The sequence below is a fragment of the Lissotriton helveticus genome, chromosome 7 (assembly GCF_964261635.1).
Source record: "Lissotriton helveticus chromosome 7, aLisHel1.1, whole genome shotgun sequence".
NCBI lineage: Eukaryota > Metazoa > Chordata > Amphibia > Caudata > Salamandridae > Lissotriton > Lissotriton helveticus.
The window spans coordinates 1,521,164,595-1,521,192,193 of record NC_136068.1 but is presented as its reverse complement, the minus strand read 5'-3'; the positions used below and the strand labels follow the sequence as shown (position 1 = coordinate 1,521,192,193).

Genomic DNA, 27,599 nt, shown 5'->3' with positions numbered 1-27,599 from the left:
GGGTGTAGGTGAAGTGGGAGGATAAAAATGCTTGCGCATACCTACTGTTGGACTTGGCCCTTTCTACAGGGTCATCACCAGACATTTTGCCTTCACCCTCCTGTTTTATGACACTGTTTATGTTGCCTTTTAGGACTCTGCTCGCCTTACCACTGCTACCCAGTGCTAAATAGCTTGTATTCTCTCCTTTAAACATGCAAGAATTGGCTTACACCTATTTGGCCCATTTAATTTACTTGGAAGTTCCTAGAAAAGTGGCACTACATATACCCAGGGCCTGAAAATTAATTACTACTAGTGGGCCTGCAGCACAGATTGTGCAACCGACTTAAGTAGCCTTTTAAACATGTCTCAGGCCTGCCATTGCAGCCTGTGTGTGTGCAGTTTTAAACAGCCCTTTCAACTTGGCAAAATAAACCTTTTACCATGCCCAAACCTTCCTTTTTTAATACATATAAGTCACCCCTAGGGTAGGCCCTGTACAGCCCAGGGGGCAGGGTGATGTGTATTTAAAACGTAGGATATGTACATTTAAGCTTTACATGTCCTAGTAGTGTAAAACCCCTACATTTGTTTTTCACTACTTCAAGGCCCACCTCTCCCATAGGATAACATTGGAGTTACCTTATTGTATTTGATAATGTGTAACTTCTAATTGGGAGCAGATAGACAGTGGAGTTTGGTGTCTGAAGAATTGTAATCAAAAGTCTTCTTAAATGGTAAAGTCAAATATTTAATCACAGTTCTGAAAATGCCACTTTTAAAAAGTTGGCATTTTATCAACCTAACCATTTGGTGCCTGCGGTCTGATCCTGGGTCACATGACTAGGTGTAGCTGGCCTTTGTATATTGCTCCAAGACAGTGAGACAAAAGGAAGATAGGTATTGGCAGGATGGGCCACTCTGAGTTCACGAGGGGGAGGAGCTGTCACCCACCAAACTTACACATCACAAAGGCTCTGCCTGAACATTCGCACAAAGGGTTTGACATTGGTCTATTTTGACCTCAGACTAGCTAGGGCCAGGACAGGGAGGAAGGGAATGCCTGACAACTCAAGGGTGGAGGACCTCTAGAAGTGTCCTGCACTTCAAAGTGGGCACCATGTATAAATATTGGACCTCAGACTCTACCTCTTCAGTACACTTCTGGACCTGTGAACTCGGCAAGGAAGAAGTACTGCTGTGCTACTGAAAGGAGACTGCCACTCTGCTAGACTGCTGCTCTGAACTGTTTCTGCCCAGCTATGCTGACCTGCTGACCCCTTGCCTGAATAAGAAGGACTGGACATGCAACTTGTACCAGGGATTACCAGAATTGACTCCAAGGACTAGCCTCTGGTATCCGTCTCTGGCACTCTGCAACTGTTAGCCCTAATTGGCCAAGTGCTGCCATTGCAGTCCTGGACCCTTGGAAGTAGGCCTAAAGGTGCTCTGCCTGCCCATCTTTAGGTCGAGCAGAACCAATGAATCTCCTCTGCTGTACATCTCCCACAGAAATGGCACATCACCTTTGCTATTTGGCGAATTGCCTTTGGAACTGATGCATCGCCTCTGCTGTGCAGGTTTTCCAGATGCAAGGACTTTGCATTGACCATCGCAGCCCATTGAAACCGATGCATCTCCATGCAAGGACTTCCCCTTTCCTAACACAGTCCATCGGAACCACTGCTGCGTGGCGCATCACCATGAAAGAACATTGCCTCACTCTTAATAGCTGTCTGGAAGTGCTGCTGTGCGATGTATTTCCTCGCTGGACCTCGCATTGCCTCTGCTGAGTGTCACATCTTCGACATGGGACTCCGCACCTCTTCACAACCAGAATGAAGGTACTTTGTTCAGTGGGCCTAAGTGGATACCTGTAGCCAGGCCACACTCCATCGAGGTTGGCCTGAATGTGTGACTTTTACCCGGTCCAGCGCAACCAGATAACCATAGTTCGTGCTTTGTGCTTTTTAGCGCTATTTTCACTTAGATCTTTAAAATTGTATATCTCTGGTTCCGCTGATTGGATTTTTGTCATTATGGTAATGATTTATTTATTAAAATGTTCTTTATTTTCTAAATCGGTGTGGGTTTTTCTTGTGTTGTGTGTTCACTTTATTACTGGTTGAAGTGCTTCAAACATTCTTTACATATTGCCTCAAAGTTAAGCCTGACAGGTTTGTGTCAAGCTACCAGAGGGGTGAGCACAGGTTAATTTGGGGTTTGCTTGTGACTTCACCTTGACAAGGATTATGGTTTCTGCTTGAGTAGGGTTTCACCCCTTCAACCAGTAACAAAATTTCTTACACAAATTCTTGATGCTCTGCCTCATAACAGTTATGCCACAGGGCAGCTCGGTGCCACCCAAAGTAATGAAAAGTACACAGCCAGCCATAGTATATGATGCGAAGTGTATATTCGGGAGCAGTAGTGAAGCAACCCAAAGGAATAGGCATTATACAATCAGCCCTTAGAAGTTGTACAACAAGCCATTGTGTGATCCTTAGGAGTCCACCCAGGAGCTGCAGAGGAGGCACCCATGGTAATGGGCACTACACAACAAGCCCTTAGGAACTATACAACAAGCCATTGTGTAATCCTTAGGAGTCCACCCGGGAGCAGCAGGGGAGACACCCATAGGAATGGACATTATACATTCAGGACATAGGCATACACTAGGTGCAGCAACCCTTAGTGAATGCTGAAGAAGAACACCTAGGAGTATGTTAGTGCAACCCGTAGGTGGTACTAGTAATACTTCATTTATTTGTAGCGAAGTTCACTGCAGATAAGGGAACAATCTCTTTCGATTTCTTGCTTTCTAACTCTCTGCTTGTGTAAGGTCTGCACAATCATCTGTGGCCTCTTCATAATATCAAAGTGTCACTGGAGTGTTAAACATGTTTGAATACCCTTCTTATGCTTCCAGGTCACTTAGTAAAGCAGCCCAAGAATCCCTAATCAGGATTTGCATGAAGGCTCAGATATTCAGACTAACAGCCCCTAACAAGAGGAACAATTTGTTCTGGTGCAGTGGAATTATTTGTAAGAAGGGATCTAAAAATCTAATTTCTGAACAGGTTTATCTGTAAAAATGTCCCTGGTCGATGGTTTAAATATTTCAAAATTGCGCTGCATGTGTACAAAGGTAAATTTGCTCGTTTTGAAATAATTTCCTTTAAAATATCGTGTGCCTTGGATGCCTCCTAGTTCATCAGAAGCACTAGAAATGATGTAGCTTCACCCACTAACAAATACAGTCGTAGAACAAGCGATATGAGTATACTGGGACAAAAGTAACAAAACTGATTATATACAAATAGCAAATACTGAAATGTAACACGAACAAAAAAATGTAGAGGAAGACAAATGACTTCACCGAGGCCCACAGGAAAAGATTGATTACTGAGGGATATGGTGACACCATTAGACAAAGAAGTCTGCCTCCCCAGGGGACTGTCTGTCTCCGTTGTCAGGGATTGTACTTCACCCCCCTTCGACCGGAAAACCTGTAAAACATGTTTTTTTCACATTTAGCATTCACTGTCAGTGCATACTGCATTACAAACCTGGGTGGCATCTAGTGCAGATCATCAGTAAGAGCTTTCTGGTTTCCTTCCGCTTACTGGAGTGCACATATTTCTACCCATCTTCCGGTTTGCCCTGAGAGTGATCGAAGACCCCAGAGAGTGCAGACAATGCAGCTTTTTCATCTAGCATTGTTTGGAGTGTCATTGTTTTTCAGACTCTTGTGCTGCTTTTAATGTATTCCTGGACTCTGATCTGCTGCGATGATCCGAGTCCCTTGCTTCATATCTGTGGTTGAGGCTCTGCCCAGCTCCTTTTTTCTGCCCTCCCTGCTAATGCTGCCATCTTTCATCAGGTCTAGGCCAACACAAGAAACACTGTGCAGATGTTGCAACTTGCTCTTGCAAGGGTGGAAGCCCGCCACTCAGAAAGAAAGTGTGACTGTGTGGTACGAGCAGCTTTAGAGGTTGTGGAAGTTGAAGAAAGTAAGGTCTTGTAAATGAGGGCAGCTTTGCCTTCAAGTGTTTTTAAAATAAATAGATTAATTGCAAATTTAAGACAACTATTGTGGCAATTAGATGAATACAGGAAACATTGCTGAAATGTACATTTACCTAGGAATGTTCTGTGTAAAAAGAAATGGAGGTATTTGAAAATAGGAGTTTTGGAGATAAAAGGACAGTGTGACAAAGGAATGATATATTGGAAAGAAAAATCAAGTGCTAAAAATGTTCAAAAAGGATCTACATTGTTGAAATTGAGAATCATTAATAGTAGCACAGAATTGTCGGATTATGAAGGAGGAATGAAACCATTTGAAATCTGAAAATCTACCCCCTTCTTCAGGTTTATGGCGTTTGAGTTTATTGAGAGCGATACGTGAAGTCTTATTATTCCAAAGAAATATTTTTATGTGCAAATGGAGTCAAGTTGTTCAAAATAGTAGTTATGAATTTTGAAGGGTAGCATAGAAATAGTGTAGAGAATGTGTGGTATAATCATAATTTTAATAGTGTCAAGTCGTTCCCACCGTGACATATATTATGAATACTAAGTTGCCAACAATGGTTGAATTTTGGATTTTAACATAACAGAATTTTGACACTGTGTTTCTCGAAGGGTGGTGGAAAACCAAATGCCAAAATACTTTGGGGCACATGCATCAAGTATTTTTGCCTTTGCAAATGGGCTGATTTCTGATGCAGCGAACCCTGTTTTGTGATTCGGTAACCTGTTACCAAATCGCAAAATGGGTTTACGATTCACTATTAGGTAGGGGCATGTTTAGGGCATCCCTTCCTAATACTGAATCGCATCGGTACGTAGGAATGTTTTGTGACCGAAATGTGGTTGCAAAACATTCACATTTTACCACCTACTTTAAGTACTTTATGTAGGTGGTAACCCATTCACAAATGGGAAGGGGTCCCCAAGGAACTCATTCCCCTTTGTGAATGTTTGTTATAGCATTTTTTAAGAGCAGGCAGTGGTCCCACGGACCACTGCCTGCACTTAAAAAATGAAAAGAAAACTTTTCATTTTACTTTTTGTAAAGCATCTTGTTTTCCTTTAAAGTAAATGGGCTGCTTTACAAAAAAAGATTGCTTTATTTACAAGCAATCACGGACATTATGGTATGTTGACTTCAGCAGGACACCATCCCCGTGATTGTAGAGATTCCTAGGGGGTCGCATATTGCGATCTACCACAATTTTATTAATGAGGTAGAGCGATTTGCGAACCCGTAGGAATCGCCATCTGAAACTCTTTGAGTTTCATACATTGTAAATTGCGATTACCTAATTGCGATTCTCAGGAATTTGCGAATTGGTAATCGCAATTTACAAATTTGATGCTTGCAGCCCTCTATCTTTGAGGAACACCATGTAAAATTAATATTAGCAAACATGTAATAGTAGCAGTGAGGGTTGAGGGGAAAAATCTCAGTTTTATTGAAATTAAGTTTACATTCTGAGATACTAGAGCAAAAGGAAGTATCTTTTAAAAAAGGATCCTGGGAAGTTAGAAGATTGGATATGCATATGCATATAACCTAACTTTCACAGAACTATGGAGCCCATTAGGATCGTGGACGGACTTGAGTCCGTCCGCGACCCTTGAGGAGGAGGGAACGTCCGCATGGGCTGCGGCGTTCCCTCCTGTGCAATTAGGATGTGACCGCCACCCTGGCGGTCACATCCTCTATTTTTAACATTGCGGCGGGTGCGGCTTCAAGCTGCACCCGCCGCAATGGTAAAAAAGCACGCATTGCATTTACATGCAGAAAGCTGCAGGCACCGCGAGGTGCCTGCCGCTGTCTGCATGTAAATGCAGGGGGGTACCATAGGTACCCCCCATGTGCACCCCCCACACCCCCTTCACCCTGGGGCCCCCGAAGTGCACATCCGTATGCTTTTCCACGGCGGAGAACCCGCCGCGGAAAATCTTATCTGATACGCAATCCTAATATGGCTGGCGGTGTCTGAGAGACACCGCCACCATGTAAGAGCTTTTCCGCCGCGGTTGTAAGCCGACCGCGGCAGAAAAGCGGTGGACACAAGCCAAGACCCACCAGCCATCCTAATTTGGCGGTGGGTCTTTGGAGGCTCCGCGGCGGTTTTCCCGCATCCTCCGGGCCGGCGGTGGTTTCCACCGGCCCGGAGGATGCGGGAAAACCGCAATCGTAATGTGCCCCTATGTTTGAAGCTAGATATTGTAGTGTAGTTCCTATATTCCCAATAGGCTCTGCGCATTGGAATAATATATCCTATAGCTTTGACGTAGGACTGAGGTCTAGGTCTCTATCCAATATACTAGACTTAATTGTGAGTGCCAGCTAGCTCCGAGGTCACTGGAAACTTTCTCGATAAACAAGAAGGGATTAGTTTCTGACAACCGCATAAACATGACAACTTTGTTTCCCAAGAATGAGAAATTTATCTCTAGAGTCGCCGAACCAATAGATAGTTATTTCACTCAGTCAATCGTGCATGCTTCGTTTCACCAGAGGTGCAGAGAAATAGAGAGACAGGCGTTTTCAATAAAAGGATTTATTGAACAGTCTTCTTTCTCATGCAGAGGAAATTTACTGCTACAATCGTAATACTGGTTGCAAAGTACAATGCGTACAGTACGAAGAGTATTATAAAATAATACTGTAAAAGCATGATATGGTTTCTAAGCCATAAAATACATAGAATACATACATTAAAAAATAAAGACTAAAAGTACTCAACTGGTGCTTCTAAAATACGCCTACCCCGGTGTACCTAACCTAGGTCTAGTACAAGGGAAGAAGTAAGTGAGGGGTAGCTTAGTTTCAGCATTCTGTTGCCAAGAATTCTCTAAGGGTCTAATCAGCTCAGTACCTTGGTTTAGAATGTAGGAGGTCTGGTATCTCTCTCTCTCAGGACTCGATTTCTCAACAACCCACAACGGTAGGTTGGAAACACTGGAGCTGGATTTCTCGGCAATAGAAAAGACAGCGTCTCTCTCAGTGCGTCTGCTAGAGGGTCGGCTTCCTTCGGCACTTGCTGTAGCTGGGTGTTGGGCAAGAAGATAGTCGAACTGCTCCAAACCACCGTGTCCTTGCCTAGGCAAGTGTGGGCATATTTATACCTTGAAGGTGCCTAGTTTGACGTAAGGTTGGACATAATAACGCCATCAAAGACTCAGTTCTGTGAAAACTCCATGAGTTCTTGGATAAATCAATATTCAAGCAAGAGGAAGTCCCTGACTGCTGAAGACGGGTTTTTCCAAGAAATCGCTGTGGATTTTCGGAACTAGTGGAAGTAGCCATGCCGTATTTGGACTGCATAGGCTAAGTCTAAATTTGGTTATGGTTTCTATGCCCATATAAGGATAGGGGATTTATACCTAAATATGGGCATGAATCGGGAAAATTACACTAGGGTCCTAAATTCAGATACAACAATATGAGTGGGTTACAAAGGATTTGCTCCAAAAAAGGTTCCAAATATAGGACAAATAATAACAGGGAAAGAGGACAACCTTGCCTGATACCTCTAAGTACATCAAAATAAGGAGCAATTTCACCATTGACAGAAACACTATCCTGGGGATTAGTAATTTTATAAAAGAAATTAATTTAGTACCACAACCAAACCAATGAAAGGTGGTAAGCATAAAATGGCAATTAATACGATCTAAGGTTATTCACTGCATTTACTGAGAGTGCTGCAAGTGGTAAAGTAGAGAGTCCAGCTAAAGTGGTAATACTGGAAAACATTTTAGCATTATTAGCAACAAGCCTAACTTTTATCAAACTTAATTGGTCTGATTAAACAAGAAGAGGAATAACAGATTCTATGTGTGAAGCTAGAATCTTGGCAAAGATCTTACACCATAAGTTATGAGTGAAATGGGCCTAGAATTTTTGCACAATGTGGGATCTTTTCTGGTTTGGGAATTATGGTTATTAAGGCTTTCAAAATGAAGCCGCTAGCTTTGGAGTTAGAAACAAAGGAATTCAAAAGTTCTAACAATTTAGGAGAAACAAAATGAAGACAATGACGAAATGAGTTCAATAGAAAACCCAACCGGCCGGGTTCTTTAGCTCTCTTCAGAGATTTAATTGCATTCAAAACCTCTTGAAGAGGTAAATGGTCATGGGGAGGGACTACTATTTAACCATCAGCTTATTCATGTTTAATTCAGCAAGCTTGTTGAGATCTTAGACGATTTTCAACCCCAGATACCTAATAGATTCCTTGTTAACTTCACCTTCTCACTCCATGTTCCAAAGCATTACTTCAGTCTTAATTCCGTTTCCTTCATACCCTGAGAAACTACAGATTGCAAGATCTTCAGGAGCAAGAAAACTATTACCAAACCGATGCGCCATTATCTGGCCAAGGGACATTCAGAGAATGATTTCGTGTGGTATATAAATGACAAACTACCACCCCATGGATCTGAAGAAAGCTGTTCACTAACAAACAACGATGGATCTGCAGACTTATGAGTGCCACTGCTGTTCTAAATGATGAGATTCCCTGGTCGCAGCTGGAGGGAAAACGTAGTCAACCCCACAATTTCCCCATAAACATCTTTCTTAGGTTTGACCAGTCAGTGGACTTTATACAAAGTCAGCATCCCTGCATTTAACTTTCATTTTTTTTACATAACAATATGTATAAAAATAAAAAAAGATGCCCCAGTAGTATTGCATTCGTGAGGACAGTCAGGACCTAATTTTTATAGAGTGTCCGTCATGTCTTTACATTAATTTTAGATTTTTTGCTGTTTGTTTGTGCTTTATTTACACAGCGTCACCAGTAATCCCATATTCTCATTTTATTAGAGGCCTTTCTTATTCAACAACATTACATGAGAATTTGGGCATACACTTCTTTCTGCAGGTACGTTCCAAAAAAGCAGCGTTTTCTGTCCTAAAATTGAGGGCGTAAGGTGAGTCCTCCTTTCCCTAGTGAAGATTTGCCAATGGGAGTTCATATCCCATGAAGCCCATGGTGTCGCCTGCACAATGCCTCATTCACCTGCATGGCTGGCTGCTCCAATCACCTGCCTGCACCCTGTATTTCAGACTAGCTGCCTTAACAGGCTCTGTTGTAGGAAGTTTCAGGTTCAGAATGGCAGGCAGCTGACCTTGACGAAGTAAGATACTAGAAGCTCCTAGAAGCTCCGAACCTTACACGTCCATTCCTATTGTTTTGTGGTGTCCAGCTTCTGGCATGATACATCACTGCAAGACACAATTTAATTAGCATTTTTAACCACAATCCTCACACTATGGCGCCCGCTTCTGCACCAAGGAGCTGTCCTCCTTTCTAGAACTCAGGGAGCAGAGGGTCAAGCTTGGAGAGTTCCTCTCCCCTGCCAAACCGTTGCAATGTGGGGTCCCTCAAGGGTCGGCATTAAGTCCGACCCTGTTTAACATCTATGTGGCCCCACTTGCTAGGTTAGTAAAATCGCAGGGGATGGAGGTTGTATCATATGCTGATGATACACAGATCATGGTGTCCCTGGCTCACTCGGTCAGCACCGCTGCATCCAGTTTCAGGAACTGCATGCAAGTAGTTGCAGAATGGATGATTCAAAATTCCCTGAAACTGAATGGTGATAAAACTGAGGTGCTGATCTTTGGCAAGGACCAGGATGTCTGGTCCAATGAGTGGTGGCCTCCATCATTGGGAACCTGTCCTATTCCATCGACCTCTGCCAGGAACCTTGGTGTTATTTTTTACACCTCGCTGACTATGAACCTGCAGGTAAATAGAACTGTGGCTACCTGTTGGGGAGTTATTAGGATTTTGAGGAGAATTGTTCATTATCTTTCCCCCCAGGCACGTAAGCAGATTGTAGTCACGTTGGTGTCCTCTCGGCTGGATTACTGCAGAAATCAATAAGGGCCTTATTCAACGCCTTCAGAGCGTGCAGAACACTGCGGCGAGGTTTGTGTTGGATGTTCACATGTCCTTCTCTGCCACCTTAGCTAGGAAGAACCTTCATTGGCTCCCAATTCAGCACAGAATTGTTTTTAAAATTCTATGTCTGACTTTTGGAGCACTTCGGATAAATCCCTCTGACGCGTTTATTCTCCTTGCCGACATTAAGGCACAACCATCAATGTCTCTTTTCAGAAAAGCACTAAAAACGTGGTGTTTCATTAAAGCCTACCAATAAGCTTGCACTGGGGCTATCTATATATTTGGATTAGGCGCCTTGACGCCCTTTGGGCTTAGTTGCGCATAATAAATCGGATTTCATTCATTCATTCAATTACCACCTCTTCGGCAGTCCCACGACAGGGCTAGCTTACAGAATGGCTTCCTCACTAGAGGGCATGGGTGGAGAGCAGGCCCAATGATTGTACCTACTCATGTTGAGTATTATGAAGTCAAAACCAAAGTGAGACAACTTTGGTTTCCCAGCTCATGCAAACACGTTTGGTGAGCACTCTTCAAGTATGTATGCGCCTGTCGATCACGATACCTGAGAGAACTTATTACAATAGTAAGCTGTATTCAATATATACTGGTCAATGTGTTCACATTATCCTGCACCCAATACAGTACCATCTGACTAATTTTACTGTGCCTCTACCAGTTAAGTGTGCGACTACTGTAGGGTGCTTGCCACCAGATGTGCATGACCCCTGAACCACCTGAAAATAGGGTAAGAAGTGTGTAAGTGCATATTCTGTATGTTTTCTTTCATTGCTTTCTGTGCATGCACACATGTCATTTTGCAGTGGTTTAACATGACTCACTTTATAGCTTTGCTGTGTAATATGACTATATATCTTTAAAAACCAATTCCTTTTTAAAAACAATACCAGTCTGATATAGTAAAGATGCTATCTTGCCACTCGGTGGCTCCCACTGATTCCCCCACTGGCTAAATGGCTTTTCTGTTTAAAATAATACTGCTATTGCCAGTCACAGTCCTGCAACTATTAACCTTGTGGTGCATTTATAATGTTATAGGGTTCCTGAAGTTAAGTATCCTTACTCAGGGTGAGAGCCGTAGCCCTCATTTTTAGGTCGAGCCCTGAGCCAGCACGCAAGAGCTGCTCTGGGGTTGATCTGTGGTAGTTGACTACATGAGGGAAGTCCCGCCCACTCCCCTGCCCACTTATTCAAAGGCTTGTGTCTTTGTCCTTTGTAAATACTGCCTTCCGATTGGTTTATAGGCTGCTAGTCCCTCCTTATGAGGACCATGTCGTCATTTGTGTCCTTCCATGGCTACTGGCCCCTTTACTTCGTGTTTCATGAGCACTATTTTCTCTCCCGTGCTCCCCTCCCACTGTCCGTGCCTTCTCTCCTGCCCCCCCCCACTCCCGTTGTTCGTGCCTTCTCGCACTCCTAATACCTGCCCACCCACACTCCCGTTTGCAATGCAATAAGTCTTGCGCAAATGCGAGTCCTATTGCATTGCAAATGCTTGTTTTGTATGGCATTTCTGCTTAGAAAGGCAGGGGAACTTATAGCCCTGACAAAGGCCCTAGCCCCATGTGGGCTTTAATGGCAGGCCAAAACATATTGGCTTAATAAAGGGTTTTTGAGATATTGATGCCCAACAATAAATACATTCTCTGTTTTTAATTATCTAGGGTAACAACCTATTAAAGGATATATCCTGGGGTTTATTCCAAGATATTTAGATCTCTTACCTTCTGGATCCCTCCCACAAATCTAGCTACAACTTATATAAGAACTCCTACATTTTTTGGTTGTGCCAGCCCTGGTTGTACCATATTACCAGGGTGTGGATAGGCGCTGATGATGAAGCATATTACCTATTATGTGGGTGAGGCATTTACTCCAAAATCTTTGGATTGCCCGCATGACTGTATCTCTTGGAAAGTTAATCTTAGCTACTCTTCTATGTTTGTGAATGTATTTGTGAGAACGCAACTAGGACCCCTTTTCTCTTGCTGTCTCATCATGAATCAAAACATTAAACAGCTTTCACCTTAATGGAGTTCCAAAAGTCAGGGTCAAATTTAACAGGCCCATAAACATCAAGCAGAGTCACATGTATGTTATCAAGAATAGCATTGTCTAAGACCCGTTTTCCAGTAGAATCACATTCAAAAGAAACGTATTATTATTGCATCTTGTAGAGCACTCAGCTACCCCAAAGGGTTTCCCTGTGCTGACAAAGGTAGGATGGATCGTGCCAGAAACAACATGTCTTTTCATAAATTTAGGATAGAAGATAACTACACCACCTTTACTGTCAACATCTGGAAAGAAAAATACCTGACCCACCCAGTGCCTCTTCGATGTAATAGATGTAAGAGAAGCAGTACAATGTGTTTTCTTTAAAAAGGCAGCTTTAGAATCAAGTTTAGACAAATGAGTATCTTTTGTTGCTTGACTGGATGTCCAAGACCTAGAACATTCCACAAGAACATGTTAAACATATTTGAGACATGGGAATAAAGATTCAGGAACAGGGATGACATACTGCACAAAGGGGAGAGAAGACAAAAAATTATTTTAATTATATCAAACATGGGATAAAAAAGAGGAATAAAGGTGGTTAAATAACAAAGAGGCACTCAGTGAAAACAAACAGGCAAAGAAGAAAAGAAGTAAGGGAAGAGAATAGATAAAGAAATTAAAGAACAGATCAAGAATAAGCATCCAGATCTGAAGAAACATCTGATGAAAATTAGCATGAGATATGTCAACACCATAATAAGATCGACAACAGAGCATAGTGAAATAGAATAAAAATTAAAGAAAGCCATATATAGGAAAATACAGAAGTACAACACATCTTAAGACGTCTGGGCAAAAGTGTCCATTACCTATAGTGAAATACTCAAGAGAAATAGTTTCAGTTTTACAGAATCATCAAGGGTTAATTAGTTTCCTCATAGGTTATTTAGCATAAGCATGGGGGAAGTATGCCATAATGAATATTCATGTTCATCATTTGTGGCCTCTGGGATAGAAATTCCTTATGGAATTAGTTGCATTAGAAATTGCTTGGGACATGAAGACGGTATGATCAGACAATACAAGTCAATGTTTATCTTTAGCTGCTTTCAAGACATGAAGATCAGTAAATTCTTCTAAAAAAAAGTATAATAATACCTCAAGATTTGATAGAATGGGGGTTAAGGTGACCCAGATGTGCACCCTCTACGTGTAAAGTTGGAGCTGCAAGAAGGCCGGGTAGACCTAGATGAAATTTATTTAAGAAATCAAGTAAATTAGGTCCCTCAAGGTTCTCTAGTAGACCATAAGGACATAGATTGTTGCGATGATTACTATTCTCCAAATCCCCTGTATGCAGTTTGAGTTTTTGAATTTCTTGTTCTAGAAGTGGAATTTTTGTAGATAAGTCCTGCAAGGAGCTAACATGTGGGTCCAGGTCCACCACTTTGCACTACACCACAATCCATCTATCTTCTATCAACTGCAACTTCTCATTAGTAGCACTCTTAGAAGGCTGTAGGCCTCTCACCTGATCAAGAATAGTACCAAAAACTGGGTTGCTTGAGGACATAATAGGGGAGGGAGGTTCATTTTTAGCTCTTTTTGGATTTGGTACCAGATGAGGTGCCCTTTGCTCCAGTGATGGAATCGCTAGCCAATTTAATATGTAGCATAGTAGTGTGAGATAACTTCTGTAAGGATTTTATTCTGCTCATAAAATGTAAACAGGACCACAGGTCAATGTCTTGACAGAGTATCAAGGAATCTCAGCAACAACACTCAGATGCAAGGAATAGTAGGAAGTGTGCAGTATCATCAGAGCAGAAGAATAAATCATGTAAAAACTCAAAGCAAAGATGGCACTTCTTCACCCTAAAGTTCCATGCAATAGCCTACATGAAAGGAACATACAGCCTGATTCATGTACGGGCCGTTTTGCGTGGCCCTAATAGCGAATCATAGCGACTCGCTATTGAGGACACGCAAAACGGTATTCATGTAGGAATTGCTAAATAAATAGCGATTCCTACATGTTCTCTATTTGCGAGTAGAAATTTGCTACTCGCAAAAAAAGGAATAACTCCCCATTCATTCCTATGTGCCAAAGGCCCATAGGAATGAATGGGGAGTATCCCTTATTTGCGAGTAGCAATTTACTACTCGCAAATAAGATAGCGATTTTAAGGGTGCCAGGGGTGTCCAAAGGACACCCTGTAGCACCCCTAAAATGCACATTTGAACAGGTGTTGCGCACACACATGTCCAAAGGACATGTGTGTGTGCAACATGCAACTTAGAAAAATGCTTTTAAAAGCATTTTTCTAAGTTTTTGCTATTTACCGAGAGGTCTGACCTCTCGGTAAATAGCGGCCCAAATTTGCAAAATCGCAATTTTTGAAAGTGTCATGAATAGCATTTAAGGAATCTCTAATAGAGATTCCTTAAATGCTAATCCTCGCATATTAGCTAATTCTTCATTAGCGATTTTTGCATTTGGGATTGTGAATCCCAAATGCCAAAATTGCACTCGCAAAAGGAAAGATTCTGAGAATCTTGCCCTTTGCGAGTGCAATTTTGCTTCATGAATCAGGCTGATAGTATTGGTTGACATACACCTCAGGCTACCTGCCTGTCTAGTGTGGTACCAAAATATTAAGTTGTTAATGCTGAACTGCACATATGTATCCATGGTAAGCAGATGTATAGTTAGATGGGAAAATCATTTCATCTTTATGTATGCTTACTTTGATGATATAGTAGTAGTTGATCTTTTGGAGTAGGTATATTTGTTCGTCGATATTTCTATCCTTGATATTTTCATACACATTGATCTATCCTTACACTGCTTTTGCTAAAATGTAGCCCATACACAGGCCCGCAACCAACTATCATGAATGTCAGCTGACCAACAGAAAACCCATTGTAGACTGTAAGGTGAAAAAGCCAGGCTTATCCCAGTCCAGGTTCACTGAGGCTGATCTACTTAAATATGGTACATAAGCAGATGCTGGGTGCCCCTTTCACTCCTGATACTTATTCTGTTGAACCTATCATACCTCTTCTAGTCACAGCCCCCTCATTAGATAGAAGGTTGTGAGTGAGCCATTAAAAAATGTCACAGATCTTTTCATTGGAATGCACTACAACCTGCACACTATAATTCATTTGTGAAACGTCATCTGGATATTGTTTGTCCATCTTCAAAAAGATAACGATGGATGAACCTAATTTAGAGCTCAGATACTAAGATAGTAAATATTCAGCACCAAACATTCTGTGAATGCCTTGATAAAACCTTAAGGAGACATGTTTAACTTTACTTTTATGATTGTATGACAGAGGTGTGCATGGTTGAAACACTCTACAACACAGCCCGAACCACTAATGCGTCTCAGCAACGCATTGCTTTAACACGCATGCCTTTACTACAAATGCCTTTACCATGCAATTTCGTGGTAAAGGCATATTTGGTAAAGGGATGTGCAGTAAAGCTCACACCACTTTCCTTCCACCCTGAGTCCTAAAATCCTGGCCCCTGCCCTATAACTTGACCCCTCCCAGCCCTAAAAACGACCTGCACCTTAAACCTTAAACTATCCTGACTCCCTTTGCCCTAAAACTGGCCCCTTGCCTTAAAAACTGCCCCCTTCCCCCGCCCTGAGCCCTAAAACTCTGCCCCCTACTTAAAACCTACCCAAACCACCACTTTGTCCTGAACCCTAAAAACAGCCCTCTGCCCTGGAAACTGCCCCTTCTGCACCCCCTGCCCTGAGCCCTAACCCCCCACCTTAAAACATACCCTGACCCCAGCCCCCGCCCTGAGCCCTAAAATCGTCCTCATCACTTAAAACCTACCACCTTTGCCCCCCGTCCTGAGCCCTAAAGCCGACCCCCTCCGTTAAAACCTACTCCCCCAGAACCAAAACCAACTTACCTCGTCGCGACCCCGTCCTTTGCGCAGGTCCTCCTTTCCAGTTCCTCTCCCCGCCAGCCAGCAGCTAGAACGCCGACTGGTTTAACCACACATGTGCATGGTGGGGCCATATGCTTGGTTAAGGCAAGCGGCGTTCAGCTTGCGATGAAATGGAACGCATGCCTGAAGCTGCGTTATAAAGTCTGTTTCCCTACTTTTATGGGTGAAGTAGATCAACATATTAACTGGAAAGCAAGAGAGACACCGCACTTCATGCCGTGGTGGGCTTGGATTTGAAAAGATAGGCCAGAACAGAGAATGAAGCTGTTATAACACAACAAAGATTAACTGGAGGAGGGACCAGACACAATGACTGTGACACCATTCTCACAACTTTATCAGTAAAATCTGATAGAACATCCACCTAGACTAGAGCAACAGTCAAATCAAACTCACACCAAACAATACAAATAGATACAGAAACTGAAGAGAGAAAGACCCACCAGCAGATTAGGGCACAGATGACACAGAGCAACTACTAATACCAGTCACAGCAGTTAGAAATAGGGGAACCATACTGAATGTATTAACCAGACTCCAGATGAATGAAACAAAGCCAGATTTGTCTCCACACCAGTAAAGCAATACAGGTAATCGAATGCAAGACAAAGACTGTAAAATCTTTGTTTTTACTGGTGCTCAAACTACAATATGTTACAGGCAGTACACCTGAACGAATGTAACCAGGAACCACCAGGGCTCGAGTCGGGGTACCACGAGGGTGGACGGCGTCCCCCCACTTATTTTACCGGGTGGACGCCATCCCCTCTGCCAAACAGCTGGACTTCACTCTTTGGCCTCTCTGGGACGAGGAACTCGGAGCTCACAGCGCGCTGCTCACACGCTGACTCCTAATATGCAAACGCATTTAATGGGTGAGGAGGGGAGGCAATGAGCTTGATGGTGCAAGCCACCTTACGTGACGTCACTTTCTCTCGTGATGTTTCGTCCGATGACAGCGTCCCCCCACTTCTTTTTTAGGACTTGTGCCCTGGGAACCACTGTTGTGATTATGAATGATTTAATAATTATAAAGCTATACAAAGAGTACTTAATATGTATATCAACTTATGCAAGCGAATGGATTATTCTACAGTATACAGTTATGCCTTGATGCTCAAGAGAATAGCATAAGTAGTTCATAAAAATGTGAGCACTCCCTGTGCTGAGAAAATCCCAGTTATATAACTGAGAGAGATCTGAGGTAAAGCAAGAAGGAAAACCAAAGCAGGGCCAAAGACAAAGCTGGGTGGAAAGTTACTGTGTTGCATTTGTTGATTATCAGACTGCATTTGGCCATGTGTATCTCTGTGTCCAGAGGGCCAAACTGGAACCAAAGGGTAAAGAGGATGACCTCCCTTGAGCTGATAACGTTACACAAACACATGGGTCAACACGTGAGTCAAAGTTAGACTGGACAACACTAGACTTTACACCAAGTACATTAACATCAAAAATGGCCTCAAGGAATGGGACTTTTTAGTATCCTTAGTGTTTAGCCTCCATATGCCAGACCTTCCTCAAGTGCAAACTAATGTTTATAGTGAAACCCCTTAAACTAGGAAGGCTAGTACTTCATTTACTTTCTTGTGCCAATAATATGGTTGTGCTGCTGCAAATCCAAAGAGGTTCACAACAAACTATTAATGGTTTGGTTAGCTGTTTCAAAAAGGAACGGCTGAAAATATGCTTGTCTAACGCCAGGTTTAAGATGTTTGGGGCACTTGATCTTGTCGAAGATGCTATATGATTGAAGCTAAATTAAAATGCATGAGAGAATATATTTACTTAGAAGTTTGTTATAATTAAAAGAAGCTATAGCACAAGTATTTAGAGCATTCATGCACACATGCCATCTTCATTACTAAGCGGCTTCTTAAGTTATCCCAATTGTCTATGATGTTGAGTCTCAGATGGTCTTCTCATAAAACTGGGGAGCACCCAGTGGTAAAGGGCCTCATGCAGAGTGTAGCAGAATGGGACTGACACTGTACATCAGTGGATGTCCTCTTCTGCATCATTCATAGTTCCCCCACCTCACTTAGAGGTGAGAGAACATCCTATCCTTCCTATGGTAAAGCTTGGCTATCTCTGCGTTCAGAACCATTTTGATGGTGGCACGTCCACTGCAGTGCAGTTAGTTTTTGAGCGTAAGAACACCTACACAGTTTACAGTCATCATTCGAACTTTCTTTTTTTCTTATTTATGACCACCATGTAAACCAAGGTGGCTATGAAAAAGAATTAAAAACAATGTCTCTACATGTGCCTGGAGAAAACCTCCAGCACGTTAGGGTCATTGCACAAAAAATGATCTTATCTGGGATTTTGTGTATGAAAAATAAAAATATTCCAGCCAGGCCTTTTTCAGGATTTGTTTTTGGAAAATGCTGAAATGGGATAGTCAAAGGGGCGACAAAAGTTTGTTTTTATCGGCTTCGTTTTGGCAAATAGGGATAGTGCGCGACATATGAGATCACCCAGTGTCCCCTCCATCAGCGAACAGTTTAGAGGTCTGGATCTCTGCACCACGGCAGAAGCAGTGGTTAATTTGTAAAATAACAAGTGCCAGGGCTCACCTCTGGAGGCAACGCTAACAGGAGAAATGTGCTGGTGCAAACTGCCTCCTGACTAGATCCCCGGTACTTAAAATTCTGGAGAAGACTTGTCCTAATGGCTAGAGCTGCCAATTTTGGAGCTGGGGAACCTGGTTCGAGTCTCAGTGTAGCTCAACATCCTGTGATTCTGTGGAAAATCACATGCCTTCCAAACGAGTGTGTCCTTAACTGGTGCTCTAAGCACCGGTGCTGAGGATTAGGTGCCAGTGCTGGGCACCGGAAAGCACCGGCTCAAATTAAGCACTGGGCAGAAGAACCAGAAGTTTGTCAAGATCTGGGGTCCATGGTGGGATAGAATTCAATCAACACTATCTAAAATATCATTATGTTTAGAAGATGCTGATGGAGTATCCAATACGTAATTACACGTGTTTCATGAAAAGGCCGTGCATGAAATGAACACTTCTGAAATAATTGTACACTCAGTTGTGTGAGCTGCAACCTTTGATCCTGCATTGAAGCAAATGCTGCTCCATTCTGGGGGGGAAGAGGTTTGGCAAAGAGATCCCTGCCAAGCTAGCAGTGATGTCTTAATATGCCAGGCGATTCACTGCTGGCACCGATGGACCACCTGTCATAGTCTAATTGACCCTGGAATATTTTGAGAATTCTTTTATCATAACATCTTGCTACCCCTGTTTCTGCTTTGAGACAGTGGCCCTTTTTCAGTTGCTTTATTCTTTAAGAGCCATAAAACCTGGAGATCTGTCCAGGGGCACAGATGAGCAACTTTCGCCACTTGATCAAGTATATATGTTTGGGAATGTTCTTGATGAGGGATTCAAATGTACTGTGGCTTCTGGCTAACCGAAGATATAGACATATGCACAAAAGGAAAAGGGAAAAATATGAAAACTGTTGAACTAAACTCAATAGATGAAATATTACACTGGAAAAAGATAAAAGCAAAGTGAAATAAAGCATCTAAACTAAAAGTATAACCGTTTACCATGTCGAACGAAAATTCAACGAAAATAAATGATCGATAATTAAATAAATACGAAATAATGGTCAAAATAAGAAGAGAGTGTGCGTTTACTAGTACTCATTGCGATATTTTAGATTTCATGGAATTATATGAGATAGATAGGACACTGATTGGAATTCCCTTGGATTTTTGTGTAGGTTGATAGGTAAATATGAGACTAAGCGTAAATAGCACATTTTTGTTGAACTCTTCCTTTTTCATTTGGACCGTTTTATTCAAAACCATATTTTAAAGTTAAAATGTTTATTAGTATTGAGGCATACAGGTTTCTAACTAATCTCTTTCAAAATTACTTCAGTTATCGTGTGGTTGAGCTTGAAACTATTTTCTGCAAGAAAATGGTACTTTGTGCTAGCAATTAATTGTATAATGGGTATTTGGCATGCTTTCTTGCATTTTAATTATTTATTCTTATTGCGAAATATGTATTATAGAAATGGTGTACATGTACAGTGATTTTATGAGTTTTATAGGAAACGACTTGCTACAATCAGGGCAGTGAGAAAATACGCACTGATAGTGCTAATGAGTTATCAGTATCAATTAATGTATGTGTAGACATATAGTATAATGCTATGACCCAGTCAAATTTACAGCACCATGAAAGAGATAGTAAAAATAATATTGGCAATATCAAGGTTATTAGGAAAGGATAGCTCTTTCAAAAATCACATCACAGAGGGAATATTTTTTTTATTAATTAGCATTTTATTATTTTAGCTATAGAAAAATGTTCTTCTCGCGGAGAACCGTAAACATGAGGTGCTGCACATTGAATATAATGGTGTGTGCATCCAAATGAGAACGGTTTACAGAAACTATGATGTGATTGGGGCGGTGCTGAGAACATCTCCAGCCTAGTTTTCAATTCTTTCTGTGAGTATGAGCAACACGAGTAGATACAATGGGAATCCTTAGTCCCCGCACCGACTTTCAGGAACTTGTATCTCCTCTGACAGTGGCTCTGTCCCTCCCTTCCTTGCCCGGCCCACGTGAGGCCCCACCCCCCTTAACTAAAGGAGCAATTTGCCCTATTCTTACAGTGTGTTATTTAAACACCCGCTCGCTGGTTAAACACCAGGTAGAGATCTTCCAACTTTTGGACTCGGAGAAACCCGATATATTGCTAGTGACGGAAACCTGGCTCAATGAGGAGTCTATTCCTGATATTTTGGCGGCAGTCCCCCCGGTCTATTACATCCTCCAGACAAGTAGATTGTCTGGTAAGCCAGGTGGTGGGGTTACAGCCATCATTAAACATTCTATCAGGTTTTCATCTCTAGCTGCTGCTAGTATCCCCTCTGTTGACTGCCTCATCCTAAGACTTGAGTCCTCCTCGTCCCCTCTTATCTGCGTTCTTGTATATCGGCCTCCTCAGCACATGCCCGACTTCCCGTCGCTGTTTGGCGATATACTCTCCCAGCTGGTGATCAACAACTCCAAAGTTCTGATCCTAGGCGATTTTAATTATTGGCCCTTTGATGCTAGGGAAAGCACTTGCTCCTCTGCCTTTACTGATCTCTTAGAGAGCATGAATTGTTTACAACATATCCGATTAGCAACGCATGTTAAAGGTCACATTTAGACCAGGTTTGGACATCTAACCTTGACATCTCTCACCTTCCTATTTCTCCCTGCCCATGGTCTGACCACTTTTTCATCACGTTTTCCCTGGCCTCGATCCCCCACACCAGCCAAACTCTTGCGGGGAATCTCTCAGCCAGGAACTGGAATAGGGCGGATATTAGGGAATTTTGCTCTTTACTTAGTGCTTCCACCCCGGCCGAGCATGGTTCCCTTGATACTCAGGCCTTGAGCATGAGACACTGGCTTGAATCAGCCAGCGATACTGTTGCACCGTTTAAATGCATTAAACTAAAACGCCCCCACGATGCTCAGAGATGGTTCTCAGAAGAACTGAAAGCAAAAAACTTACTCCGGCAGGCTGAGCGCAACTGGAGGCGAGAATATGCCCCTAAGAAAAAATTGCTTTTCACGGACCAGCTCAAAGATTACAAGCAAGCCATCCTTCAGGCAAAAACCTTGTACTTCTCTAAGAAGATCGTAGACTCTGCTACCAAGGCCAAATACATCTTCTCTATAGTAGAAGAACTCTCACACCCAGATAGGGTGACTATTAAACCCCTCCCTTCTCAAGCCCTATGCGATTCCCTTAATTCCTTTTTTGTGGAGAAAATTGCCAGAATTAAAAACAGCATTCCTCGTCGCACGCCATCACCTACATTTACATCTGCCACTACCGTTGTCCCCAGAAACCTCCACACAGTAGAACAGATACCCCCGATCTCTGAGGATGAATTTTTGGCTCTGTTAAAAAAGGTGGGGTCGGGCTCGCCCACAGACGGTTGTCCCCCTCACATTCTATGAGAGGCCTTTACAGCTTGCCCCAAACCTCCTTTGACACTCCTCAATAATTCCCTCCAATCGGGTCTGGTCCCTGAATCTCTTAAAACCGCCGAGGTGGTACCCATCTTGAAAAAAACCTAGAGCCGACCCTTCTTTGATGAGCAACTTGTGCCCGATTTCCCAGTTACCTTACCTTAGTAAGGTGTTGGAGGCCCATGTTACTACCTTTTTGAGCTCCTTTATCGAACGCACCCAGTTCCTTGATCCCCAACAGGCTGGCTTTAGACCAGCCCACTCGACTGAGTCAGTCCTTCTCTCAGTGATGGAGGAGCTGTGGTGAGGAGCGGATCATAAGATCAGCCAGGCCCTGGTGCTCCTGGATTTGTTGGCCGCCTTCGACACGGTCGACCACGAGATCTTGGTCGGCCGTGTCGGAGAGGCCGGCATCCAGGGGTGGGCCATGGAGTGGATTCGCTCTTTCGTGAGCAACCGCCACCAGGCTGTCCACCTTTCCAACTTTTCAGGGGATAGGGTTAAGTTGACTTGTGGCGTCCCTCAGGGCTATTCCCTTTCTCCGCTTCTTTTTAATTTGTACCTGACCCCCCTTATTCAGTCCCTGCAGGGCAGTAAGGTCACGGCATTTAAGTACGCTGATGACATCCAGCTGGTTTTTGACATTGACCCGTCTGATCAATCTATTCATAACTTTCAGTCCATCCTGTGTCTCATTAGCAACTGGATGGGGGATAACCATTTAAAACTTAACCCCGACAAGACCGTGGTGGTCTTGATCAGGGGTGCTTCCAACCTTTGGAGTTCTAATTTTTGGCATTCCTGCCTTGGTTCTCCTCCTTGCCCTGTTGACTCTGCCAAGAGCCTTGGAGTCATCATTTGCAAGGATCTCTCCATGAAGCCGCGGTGGTCTCCTCTAGCTTTTTCCATCTCCGGAAAATCCGCAAGATTTCCCGTTTCCTTACTACGGAGGCCCTCTCCCTGGCTCTTTTGGCCTTAGTAGTATCTAGGATTGACTATGCCAACTCCCTTTAAGTCGGTATCCCCGCGTACCAGCTAAATCGCCTACAGCTGGTACAGAATCAGGCTGCGCGGCTAATCTTTCATCAGCCCAGAAACCATCATGTTCGCCCCTGCTCAAAGCCCTTCACTGGCTCCCGGTGGCTAAGCGTTGCGAATTCAAATTAGGCTGCATTACCTTTAAAGCACTGGCAGGTCAAGGTCTGTTGTTTATTTCTTCCCTTCTTCACTACTATTCCCCGTCGCGTAACCTTCGCTCCTCCCATCTAGCCTTGCTCACTACCCCCCCCTTTAATCGTAAAAGACATGGTGGCCTCAGATTCTCGTCCCTTGCCCCTTCCTGTTGGAATGCACTCCCCCTGGAGCTGAGATTAACCACTTCTTACTCTCGCTTCAGGTTACTGCTGAAAACTCTACTGTTTCGTAAAGCCTATGAATAAATATCTTTTCTGTTACTACACTGCTGAAATGTCCGTTCTCCCTTTGCTCATAGCGCCATGAAACCGTTGGGTGTAAGTGCGCTCTATAAGAATTTTTAACATAACATAACATAACAAGTTTCCTAAAATATGTGAAGAAGTCAAACCTACGGCTGGAGTAAGCTGTAAACGCTAGTTAGAACAATGCTCTAGATTGCACAGATAGAGTTCCTTTTATATATGTAATATTGCACATGTATTGACATTTATACTTTCAGCTAAATGGAGTTGACGTTATTTGCCCAAAAGGACAATGACTTGATTTTTTAGTCACATGTTAAAAGACTTGATTAGAACCCTGGTTCAAAGAAGGTCAGCCCCCTGTTCACTTTTTGATTGAACTCACAGTTTATCATGTTTTAGAAAAGGAAGAACTGATGTAATTAAAATGTAATTGAATAAAGATGCACAGATGATAACCTAGAAAGATTTAAATAAGATGATGCTGTCAGATACAGCTACAGATTGAAGTCGAGAGATCAGTTCATGCCCCACAGAGATCTGTGGTTGTATGTGACTGATTTCTTGATTTAAGCTGTTTAATAAATATTGCTTTTATAGGGCCAAACATCATAGCATTATTACAAGGGACATGACCGATCCATGACATGTTTGTCAATTACTTCCCAGCTTATCAAAAAAGCAAAACGGCAGGGCATCCCAGAGGCTGACCATTTGCATCAATACATGCACTAGGATTCTGGGGTCTATAATCGATAACAACACTCATTTATTTCATGATTGACAAGAGTGCATATTAATGAGTCTTCTCCAGAGGGTGCAACTATTACCATTGTGTGACTATTACCTAACCAGCTGCAGGCTGTAAACAAACACTGCGACTTGTTGTGCCGTATCTATGTTATAAAATACTTAACATCAAAATCAATGATAAACGCTAGACCATTCCTAGAGTTTTAAGGGCCTCATTACGTGTCTGGCAGACTCACTGGGGTGCGGCGGTGACAGTCCAGCCACAGCCGCACCGGTGGTCCGACTGCCCCATTATATGTTGGGCAGCCGGACTGCCATTGCACCGCCACAGCCGCCAGGGAACCGCCATTCCCTAGCAGTGGGGTGGCAGTCAGGGCGTCAGTAAAATGCTGGTGGTGCCCCTGTGGCACCTCCATGCATATTACGAGTTTCAGGACCGTCAGCCGTGTCATGGAGGTCTTTTCTCCATGAAAACGCTGGCGGTTCTGAAACAAAGCTCCTGTTGCCGATGTGCACATTTACAGTCTTTGCTGTGCAGGAACTGTTTTTTGCGTTCCTATTGAGGGGTGCATTTTCATAGGCATCGCCGTGGGATGGCCAAAAACAGCCCCCCAGACATGAGGAAATGTATAATCTGGCAGGCAGTGAGGCCACGGGGTTGGCGGTGTGGGAGTGGGCCACTGGCATGGCTGTCCGCTCCTGCACCGCCAAACTCGTAATCGGGCACTATGAGGCTCATTTTGATGGCGGGACGGCTATGCCGATCCTCCTGCTGTCATAATGTGATTCACCCACCGCCAAATTAGGATGGCGGTGGGAATCACATGGGTTCCATTGGCGCCCGCCTTGCGGGACCCGAAACCAGCGCATCATTGAAGCAGTGCCGTGCAGGCACCGCCGTAGTGATTATGATGGGCCCTTCCACCTGTCTTTTTGCGGCGGAAATCCCGCCGCAAAAAGACAGGCAGAGACTGGCATTAGGGGCCCGTTGCGGACCCCTGTGTGGGGGTGCACTGGGGCCTTCATTTCCATGCACAAGGTGGCAGGCACTGCATGGTGCCTGCCACGTTGTGCATGGAAATGCACATCGTGGCATTTTTACTTTGTGGATGGTGCTGCAGCCAGCAGCACCGTCCACAATGTGAAAAGGCCAGGATGCGCGCTCCAGTGTGGCGGGTGCATCCTAATTTGGCTTGTGGGACCGCCGCAGGTCTAGCGAGTGGTCCCATCACAGTTATGATGGCGGGCAGGCTGATGTCCGCCCGTCATCATACTGAGCCCCTAAGTGTGAGAATGAGATGACTTCCATTATCGTCTCCTATGTCCTTTTCTTGATCGTAGCACTTATCGAAACACATCCCACTAGGTCTTTTTTTTTATTTTTCAGTTTTGGTCTGGGATGGTAATGTTCTGATCCAAGCACTTTTAGTGAATCTGGGAAGACAGTTGAGAACTTCTCCTTAAAGTGTAGGAGTAAGGAACAAGAAAACCTGTAGAAGTGTCTTCTTGTTCTGCCACCAGTCTTTGACCACAGAACACATGTTCTCTGAAATGATATGCTTGTAAACTATGACGATTGACAACAGTATCATCCCTATAAATTGCATCATAATCCACACTCCATTCAGCACAAGTTGAAAATATTTAAGGAATTATTTGTTTTTATTCGTTGAGAGAGTCATTCCTTAATTTGGGGAGTTGCATTCTTGCAGGTTTTTCATCGTATTTAATATAACATTAAACAACATTAGAACAATCGAACGTGCATTTCATTATATATAATCAGTTATTGACAGAGGAAGAAAGAAGGTTCATCAGCCTGCAACCCATGTTCCATTAGAATGAGGATAAGGCAATAACAATACAATTTATATGGCTGTACCTCCACCTTCTTTATTTCAAACCACAGTGTAATATGAATAAGGTATATTTGTTAAGAAATAATGATTGGTGAAATAATTCAGGATCGGATGTATAGTAAAAAGCAGTTTGACAAAACTGTGATAATCAAATGGAAGCATTTTTATGAGGTCCAGTTATTATTTTAGCGTTTTTTTTGTTCTAGCACTAAAGACATGGTTACCAAGACAGACATGCCTTGAACTAATTTATATCTTTTTTATGCATGGTGTGCAAGCATACATATGTAAATGGATGGAATCTACCCTATGGATTAACCTCTGCCTGGTGTAAATATATTGCATGTTGTCAGTTTAGAGGTAGAAAGCCCCAAAATTCATCACTTCAAAAGTCACTCTCCAATTTTTATTTCCAGTTACATATAGGTTTTCGGTGACGTTAAAACTCCGTGGTAATAGCCATTGTATTTTCCTCTTGTAGTACTGCTGCACCAACTTTGACAAAATGAATACATATTTACTGTGTGTGAGACTAGCTATGTAAATGGGATTTTCTTCCCTACTAGAATGAGGGATTGCCTTGTCTTTTTGAGATATGCTTTCATAGGCATGACGTACTCCTTCTCCCTCCCCCAATCCCAGGACCCAAGCTTAGTGTCCTGTAATCTTCAACAACCTGTTTGATAGGACAGTTCTATTCAGTGGGCTCTGTAATAACCAATGAAAGGTTTACCCCATTCCTGAACCACTGTAGGATTTTGCATCTAAATTGTATGCATCTGTGCTGGGATGTAGGTAGAGAGCAGAGTTCACTCGTTCTGGTGTAGAAAGAAGTAGGACTCTGCAAGTAAATATCAGGCAGTGGAATTTGAAGCTGTACTCACTAGACTCTACAAGGTTGAGGAGTTAACCTTAGTGTTTGCCTACCCGAAGAATCTTTCTGCATCTTCAGGTTTCAGGTTTGCTACTGAAGCGCTTGTATGGCACTAGGGGAGCAGATCAATTCCAGCAGTGATGGTCCTGTTTTTAACTCACACCAGATGGTGATGTGAAGAAGGTATTGCCATTTAAGTTTGAAAAGCTTTATTGAATTAAATAAAACAATGTAAAACATCAGTACAACAGCTTAAATAAAGAGCAGCAGGAAACAAAATAATTATGGAGGATAATGTGCCATCATAACAAGAAAAGCCCCAAGGGGGAAAACACTATACAAATGAAAAAATGCTTTTATAACTTTACATTTTGTGGGGGGAAGAAAGAGAGAGAGAAGGAAAGAAGAAGGGAAAAAGGGGGAGGGAAGGGGAACCGCAGTAAAAAATAAATGATAAACAGAGTAAAGATGTATAAGATAATAAAAGTACATTATAATAGTAATAACAGTAATACTAATAATAACTATAACAGGTGATCATGAGGCAATTTTAGATAAATAGTCTGTTAAAGGGGACCAAAGTAAGTCACGTTTAATCAACATTGGAATAGAAGAAGCGCATGCACAATCTAATCTGTGATGATGGCAGAGTAAATTCCACCAGGCATTATAAACCACATTTTTGGTATCTTTCCAGTTAGTTGTTATGATTTGAAAAGCAATAGCAATACAAAGATCAACAAATTTACG

The 27,599-nt window shown here is 42.8% G+C and overlaps 1 protein-coding gene across 1 annotated transcript in view; it reads left to right on the top strand.

The window, feature by feature from the left end:
* The window catches only part of PRKCG (protein kinase C gamma), a 1,201,807-nt gene that overhangs the window by 541,116 nt on the left and 633,092 nt on the right, over window positions 1-27,599 (top strand). The window lies entirely within an intron of this gene.